Genomic DNA, 8,343 nt, shown 5'->3' on the forward strand with positions numbered 1-8,343 from the left:
CGAAGGTTGAACTGTAGGCATTGTTGGTGGTGTTGTACGTACTGGAGCTTTGGGTGCTTGTACTGTTTTCGGAATATTACTCCTATCCTTCCTCCTTTCTTTTTTTGTAAGCAACCCCACCGCATCTTCAACGTTCTTCCACTTCATTGTCAATCCTTCATCTTCTTCTTTGTCTTCAAGAAGGGGTTCTAATTTCTCTTGCAATTCTCCATCAGCATCTTGAAGAAATAGATCAACTTTGTTCGGCTCCAATGTCAATTTTTCTACCTTTGACAATTGAAAGTACTGCCTCTCAAATTCCCTTAGTAGCTCTGTTGCTTGCAAATTCTTATTGGGCCGTTCAATTCATTCCAGAAATAGCTTCTTAGTAACGCGATTAGCATCTTCCAAGAAATATTCGTCTTTCAATGCATGTGAAAAAACCTCCCATGAATTCCGATAACGATCCGTAATCGATGTAATGTGGTCCCTTATCTCCGGTATCATGGCAAGTCCAAATAATTCAACCATTTTCTTCTCAAAAATCCGATTTAATTCCATTTCTCGAACATAACATCTTAAATACCTTGAAATATTCCTTCCATCAAATTGATCAATTTTATTGACCACTGCTTGCAATGCTTTGGTTGCCAAAGCTTCATTTCGATTATTGCTTTGGTGTTGCTGCATTGATAATGAGAAGGCTTGAAACATACTAGCAATAGACGGATCCATGTGCATACCTTGTCCTTTAGAAGAATCCCTACCAGAAACTCCTTCCAAAAATCCTTCAAAATTTTAATTTTTATTTTCCATTAAATAAAGATAAAATCAACCGAAATCCAATACCTTCCACCTCAAGCTTTCACGTCGGGTTCACCACTTTTGTTGTATTACGTGCTTTCCTGCTCGAGAACGTGTCGGGCGTCTGATTGTAGAAGGTAGTATGGAGATTCGCTAATATTCAAGCAGTTAATTGGTTTTTGACTGTTGGAATACAAACAACTGCATGAATACACCATAAATCTATACGGATGCCCTTTGACTGCTTGTCGAAGTCCTTTTTGTCCCAACCGGTAGGTCTCTAGACGTTACAGAGAACCCCAAACAACCCAAACTGCTAATCTTCGATATCGCTTTATACTCACGATCTTGTATCCATTGACTGTCTTGTTAGATTAACCCAATAAATTTCATTCACTCCGCATACTCAATCCTATAGACACCCTTTTAACTCTTCATCACAGACGTAACTCGATTTCACAAAATTGTCAAGAGTAATCAAACCCACTTCATTAAAAATCCCGATTCACCATTACAACACTGACTTCAGCAACGATTGCCTCAATCTTCCCAAAATCCTATGAAGAAAAAAAAACCCAATTCTCTGTCTTCTTCTCCACCCGAAGCATGAAACTAGCTCTTCCCCCACAAACCCTAATGAAACCAAACTAGTGACCTTGAAAAGAGCTTGAAGCTAGCTCTTCGATCCAAAAAACCCCATCTCCAAAAACTTATTCTCTCCTCTAACCTTATCCTCTGAATTTCTTCAATCTTCCGTCTTGGATCTAGAATTGGCTGCCATCGTCAGAGCTTGGATCCGAAATTGACTCTCGCCGTCAAAGCTTTCTCCTCTGTTTTTACCTTTAAGAGATCTTTTTACCAAAAATAACGTTCCTTGAAACGGCACAAAGAACATGATAGCCTGAAACAGAATCGAAACCCCGTAATCTGGACCACATTGAGTCGCCCGACCAATTCAGGTCTCATATTGGCTAAGAGTCCAGTAGTAAGACCCGGATGTTCCCAAAATTGGATCAAATTAGTCCTTCACGTCAGATTGGCTGAGGCCCGTAGTAAGACCTGGATTTTCCCATAATTAGACTGCATTGGGTTGCTTGACCAATTCAGGTCTCATATTGGATAAGAGGACCCGGATTGGATTCTTGAAATTGGATCCAATTGACTCTTCGAACCAGGATCACCTGTTGTGTGAATTGTTCCTTTTCTTTCCTGCTGACTCCCGTTATTGGAATCGAACGGAGCATTTCAGTATGCCCCGGTCGACTGTAACGGGGTGACTGAACCTGGCGACTCAGTATTTGTACTGGAGTTGGTCGTTGCTCCCAATATTCGAGGTAACTGAATATTAATAAAAGTCCTCTTTCTTTATATTTTCACAATATACTCGTGTTACAACACGACAACGATTGCCAAAGTTCTTCCAAACCCTATGAAATCCAATTCTACACCTTTTGAAGGAGCTTGAAGCTAGCTCTCCGACTCCTAAAAACCGATCTCCAAATGCCTCTTTTTTTATCTTCTCCTCCCTTTTCTTCCGCCCTGGACTCCGAATTGGAACAACCGACAGCGCTTCCTTGGAATTCTTGTTTCTAAGAGGATCCTTCCATTGAAAGGATATTTCCTCCAAAACAGCATAGAGAATGGAATAGCTTGAAATGGAACCGAAGCCTCCGTATTCGGGACCTTATTGGGTTGTCCAACCAAGTCAAGTTTCATACTAGGTAAGAGGCCCATACTAGGACCTGGATTGGATGTCTCCATAATTGGGTCAAAAATGGAGGAAAAATTACTGTGATAGTAAATCGCGTCTAAAGATTTTTATGTCCAATGATTTGGTATTACTGTATGATAGCTGGTTTAATCATTTTTCGCGCAAATTTCATGTTTGCTAGCATAGGCCGTATCAGATGATTGAATGTTTTTTCAATGGGTCTGTTCAATTGGAGGATTTCATGGGCCACCGATTCAATACCCACATTAATGGAAATTGATTACGGTTATTTAATATATAAAAATTAGGCAGTTTTTCATTTTTTTGAAGAGAGGTGAGAAATGAACAATATGTATAACTTGTTGTCATTATCGCTAGGTAGTAAAAGATTAGGAGTAGGACACTAGTTAACGTCATTATGTGGTATTGTTATGGTCACAAGTGTCAATTGAAGATGTTCTGGAATGGATGTGTCAGCAGCAACATCAAATGGAGCTCTAAGATGCCTAGATCTTAAAACTGGAGGCTCAAGTCTATGAATTGGGAAAGTATAATGAAGATCTCTCAAACTAGTTGAAAAAGAAGTCCATGGAAGGATTGGAGGAGGAAGATTTGTATTTAGAACCAAATTCGGTGGAACCTTCATTCGATAATACAGCAAATGATTAATTAGGTGGGCTAGAAGAAATAATAACTTTGTAGAATTTTGTTAAGTAGTTTTTAAATAGGAATCAATTGTATGTTTGCAAGGACACTGCACAGATAGGAGTAGGGCTATGTAGAATAGATAATAGTTCATTTCTGTAAGATATTGATAAAATAGACTAATAATCTATAGAATAGTCAATTCAAGAGGACGGATGATTGATTTAGTTATTAACAGTGGTTAATTACAAGATTACGGTTAGAATCTGGAAATCAAGAGCAAGTATATAGGAATTGTAGAAGTTTTTTGAGGTGCGAGATTGGGATAGTCATGAGCCAGGGTAAGCTTAGTACTACCTCTTTGTTTCTTTGTTTTTTTTGTTGTTGAAAAGTAACGGATAGTTTCTGAATAGTGAGAAGTGAGTCTGTGGAATAAATCAAAGATTGATTTATGAGTTATTGATTATGTAATTGGAGCACTGAGTGATTGAATTATATGAAGAGTTATTGGAAGATTATGATTATTTTTTATTGAGAGCTGCGTGTGTTTTAGACAAAGAAAGTTGGTGATTACAAAAATTCTGTGTAAATTCAGATTGGTTGTAGTGAAGTCTATTATTCCTGGTGTTAGATGGAAATTATTGTATTTTGACCAGACTTTTGAGAGTGTAGGATTGTACACTATTATTATCAGTTGATGAAAGAGTATTGTTACTGAAAGAAAGCATTGTAGTATTTCTTAGTATTTTAGTGCTTTGAAATATAGTTAATTGTGTGATCCTAACAAATAAAACTCATGCACTTAGTCTTTCCTTGTGTTCGAATTCCCGTATACAGGTTTATTCTGAACGGAATTATAGAATAAGAAAAACGACAACTACAATATCAATATCTAATTTTTTTAGGTAATTTTTGTTAGAATTTAGTCTTAACTTCCTTCTAAAGCTACCTATATCATTTATTTTTCCAATATACCTTATTTTGCCTTATTTATGGCCCTACAAAGTAAGTAGAAGCCACTTTTTTAAAAAGGCAATATTATTAATAAAAGTTCTACTACCTTCTTATCTTTTATTCATATTTTTCTACTTTAACTTTTAATTTGGTTCTTCTATAATAAGATCTATGTTATCATCTTTTACCATACAGTCATGTTACAATACGACAACGTATTTTGAAAGTTTGTTAACAAATAACAAGTTAGCTAGAGATGCAATTAGATGAATTCTTCTTCAATGTGGTGTGATTTGTTTGCAAAAAATTATTTTTGTAATGTAATCTTTGTTGTTAACTATTATAGTAGGTAATTCATTAACTTTCTTATTATAAAAAAGCCAAAAAAAAATGAGAGCTTGGGCTCCTTGCCATCTCGATACGGAATCTTTTTTTACAACAAAGATTACTTAGAGTCACTTCTACACAACAATAGTTTTATACAGCAATTAAAGTTAGAAATATTTTTGTTTGGGATGATACTTAAGCAAGAATTCCTCTTTTAGTTTTTTTTTTTTTTTTTTTTTTTTCTTTCCTTATTGGAAGGTACTTAAGCGGATTGCAGGTGGAAGAGTCAAATATTTAAATTATTGAGAAATTAGGTGGATTAAAAATTGTGCTAAGTTGAATGATATATCTATAGCCATAAAAATGCATCATTTCACTAGATCTAAGTAATCCAACTTATCTTCACCTATAAAAAACCTTAGATTTATTGGCCAGAAAAACAAACTAAAGATTAAACAAGTAGAGATTCAACAGTTGATTAGGCAATCCTCACCTCTAACATTAGAAGATGTTTTTGTTTCAAATCCAATTGAATCAAGTTTGGGCAAGAAAGTAGGAGAAAAAAGATTGGATTTTAACTCTCATAACTTACTTGTAGATGTAAATTAAGAGAGAGAAGAGTCAACACCTCCTTCTCATCTAATAAAATATGAAGGAAAATCTACACTAATCCATATATCTATCAATCCTTTGGTTCAACCAAGGGACTTGCCAATAGTAATTCTTAAGGATTTACAAGCAGCTCCTATGCTCTACAACCTCCATATATTTAAAAGATCTAGAGACAATGATTCATCGACATATGTGAAAAGATTCATGGAACTTTTAATGACATGTTTAATAACCAATCCGGATTATTATCTTGAATGGTTTTCAAGTATCTTAAAGGATTGAGCTTATGAACAATATAGAAACCATCTCTCTCCAACCTTTAAGAATTGAGACATGTTTATGAGAGCATTTTTAGAAAAATTTAGACCAGAAGTAGAGCAAAGTAATGCCCTTACGGCCCTTTTTTCTTCAAGACAAGGAAAAGGAGAAGAAATCACCAAATACATTTGGCGATTTGAATTGGTAGTGACATGATTTATAAAAATTCTTCTAACAAATGATACTCTCATCCATATTTTTATTCAAGGCTTCAATAATGAGGAAATAATTTGGGAGATTCTTGAAAGAAGGTTAGATAATTTAGAAGAGCCTTAGAAAATAGTTTAGATAGTAGAACACATTAAAAAGTAATAAGAATAAATGTGGAGGAAAGAAAACCATAGAAGCTCTAATTTTATTCCTATATATGCTAAAATATAGGAAATTTTCAAAGACATTTGTATGGGAGTGTGGAACCTCAATTTCATTCTATAAATTACTATCCAATACCCTTAGAGGTTAGACTATCTCTTGTTCCTCCTGAGTTGACATATCTAGAAGATAGGAATAGATAAAAGGAAGATTTTTAAAATAAAGTTCTTCAAAGCCAACAAGGGTTCCAAAATGAACTTACACAAAAAATGAAGGCTATACAAGAGCAGATATCTCTTTTAATTAAGAGTCAAAATCCAAACCAAGTTCCACCTCCTATAGAATCTGGTAGACATACCTCAGGGCTTTAGTATACTTAATGTGGCCAATTAGGACATACAAGTCAATTTTGTTCAAACCAAAAAAATTACCAACAAAATTAAAGAGGGCTACAATTTTATGCTCCACCTTATAAAAATCATAGTATGGCAATTTTCAATTTCCAATTCTAACCTTGAAAAAATTCTACCCAAGGATTTAAGAACCTACAACAACATGAGGTGTACCACCTTTGTAGAAAAAGACATCTATTAGATAGTTATTAGATAGAAAATAGAATAATATGTAGAAATTGTGGAAGAAATCATCCTACAAATGTATATAGACAATCTTGCAAGGTGATTCTATTAAAATTTCTATAAAAAATTTATCAACAATAAGCCGAAGACCAATTGAAGGGGGCAAAAAATCCAAATTCAGACAATACTTTAAGATCTTCTAACCTATTTTATAAGCATAATACTAATTTTAAAATCTAACATCCTTCCTTAAGTCTAAATATATAGAGAGGATTTATTCTATTAAATGTAAATCAACCTCAATATGGCCAACAAAACAAGAGAAAAAATTCACAAGATATAAGGTATTTAGAAATACCAACTGAAAAACAAGGTTCTCAAATTCTTAGAGATCAACTGTCGTCTTCTCATACATATTACATCTTTCATAAAGAAGCATCTAGTAAAGATAAAAGTCTTCTTAATATACTAGCCTTGGCAGTTATCACAAGGTCTAAGTATACCAATCCCTTCTTTCCTACTTCAATAGATAGTGAAAATAGTTCAAAAGACTCTCATCACTTTTTTGATTTAAACGAAGTTATAAGAGAGGCAATGGATAATGTGAGGAAATCAAGAAAAATGTTTCATAATTTAGAACCTACCACCACTCAAAAAACTAAGATAAAAAAAAAAAAAAAAAAAAAAAAAAAAAAATCTTTTTAGAGAAATTTTCTTCTACAAAAGAGTAAGAAGGTCCTAGGATCCGTAAACTACAAGGTGATATCTCATTTTTCCTAAAAAAAAATGATCAAAAAAATTCTTATGACTAATGGGAAGACTTGCACAAAATCAAGGCTAACATAACTATTTCTTAATTATTGGAAGTTTCTCCAATAATAAGAAAAATATTTAAAACAGACTTTCCTACTAAGACACGCCAAAGATCCAAGGAAAAAAATTCAAGCCTATGTTAAAATGATTCAAGTGGTAGAAGAGGTAAAGAAAATTGAATTAGAAGTATCTATAGTATATAAAATCATACTTTATACCATTATGGATGGAGGTAGTGGATTAAATATCATGCCAGTGAGAACTTTGAAATAACTAGGACTCACTATCATTGAACCCTCTCTTTTGGTAATCAACATGGCTAATCATAGTCAAGACATACCTTTCAAACAAATTAGTAGTTGTAGGATAATGAAAACAACTTCACTTAACTACAATGCACTTGGATATTGATGCCCAAGCACTTGTATGGGTTTTCTTTGACACTGTCTTTCATCACCATAGATTACTTCATGTCATCATTTCAGATCAAGATCTACACTTTAGAAGAAGTTTTTAGCAAGCCTTATTGAAGCTATTGGACTCATAACTTGTCATATCTACAATCTTCTATCTTCAAATAGATAAACAAATAGAGCGTGCAAATTAGACCTTGGAGGATTTGCTATAGATATTTGTAATAATTCATTATAATGATACGGATGAATATTTGATGTCCTTAGAATTTGCTTACAATGATAGTATTCAAGTAAGTATTAGTCATTTTCCATTCTTCTTTAATATCAAACAACATCTGATTATGCTAATAATTTTCTATTATTTTATTCACACTAACAACCTAATAATAGAGGAGTTTATACAATGGCTTAAAATAGCCTTATAGGAAGCACAATACCATATCTTTACTATAAAAAATTGACAAAAATAATATAGAAATAACCATCAACAACAGAAGACCTTTTAAGAAGATAATCAAGTGTTACTCTCCAACACCAACTTGCCACTTGCTACATCAATCCAAATCCATAAATTGGCACATTGATAGTTTGAATCTTTTCATATTTCTACAATGATTTTTAATGTGGCATACCACCTTCAGCTTTTGCAACATATTCAGGTCTATTTGATCTTCCATGTTTTATAACTCAAAGAATTTTATACCAAGCTGAGGTTCTTTTCAGACCAATAGCAACCACTACCATTAATTATACTTAATGACCAATAAGAGTATGAAATGGACAACATTTTGGAGCATCGCTACCTTTGCCATGGCAATAGTTGTCAACAACTTTAGTACAAAGTCCTTTAGAAAGATTATCTCATTTATAATAT

The sequence above is a fragment of the Physcomitrium patens genome, chromosome 4 (assembly GCF_059467195.1).
Source record: "Physcomitrium patens ecotype Gransden chromosome 4, ASM5946719v1, whole genome shotgun sequence".
Classification (NCBI taxonomy): Eukaryota; Viridiplantae; Streptophyta; class Bryopsida; order Funariales; family Funariaceae; genus Physcomitrium; species Physcomitrium patens.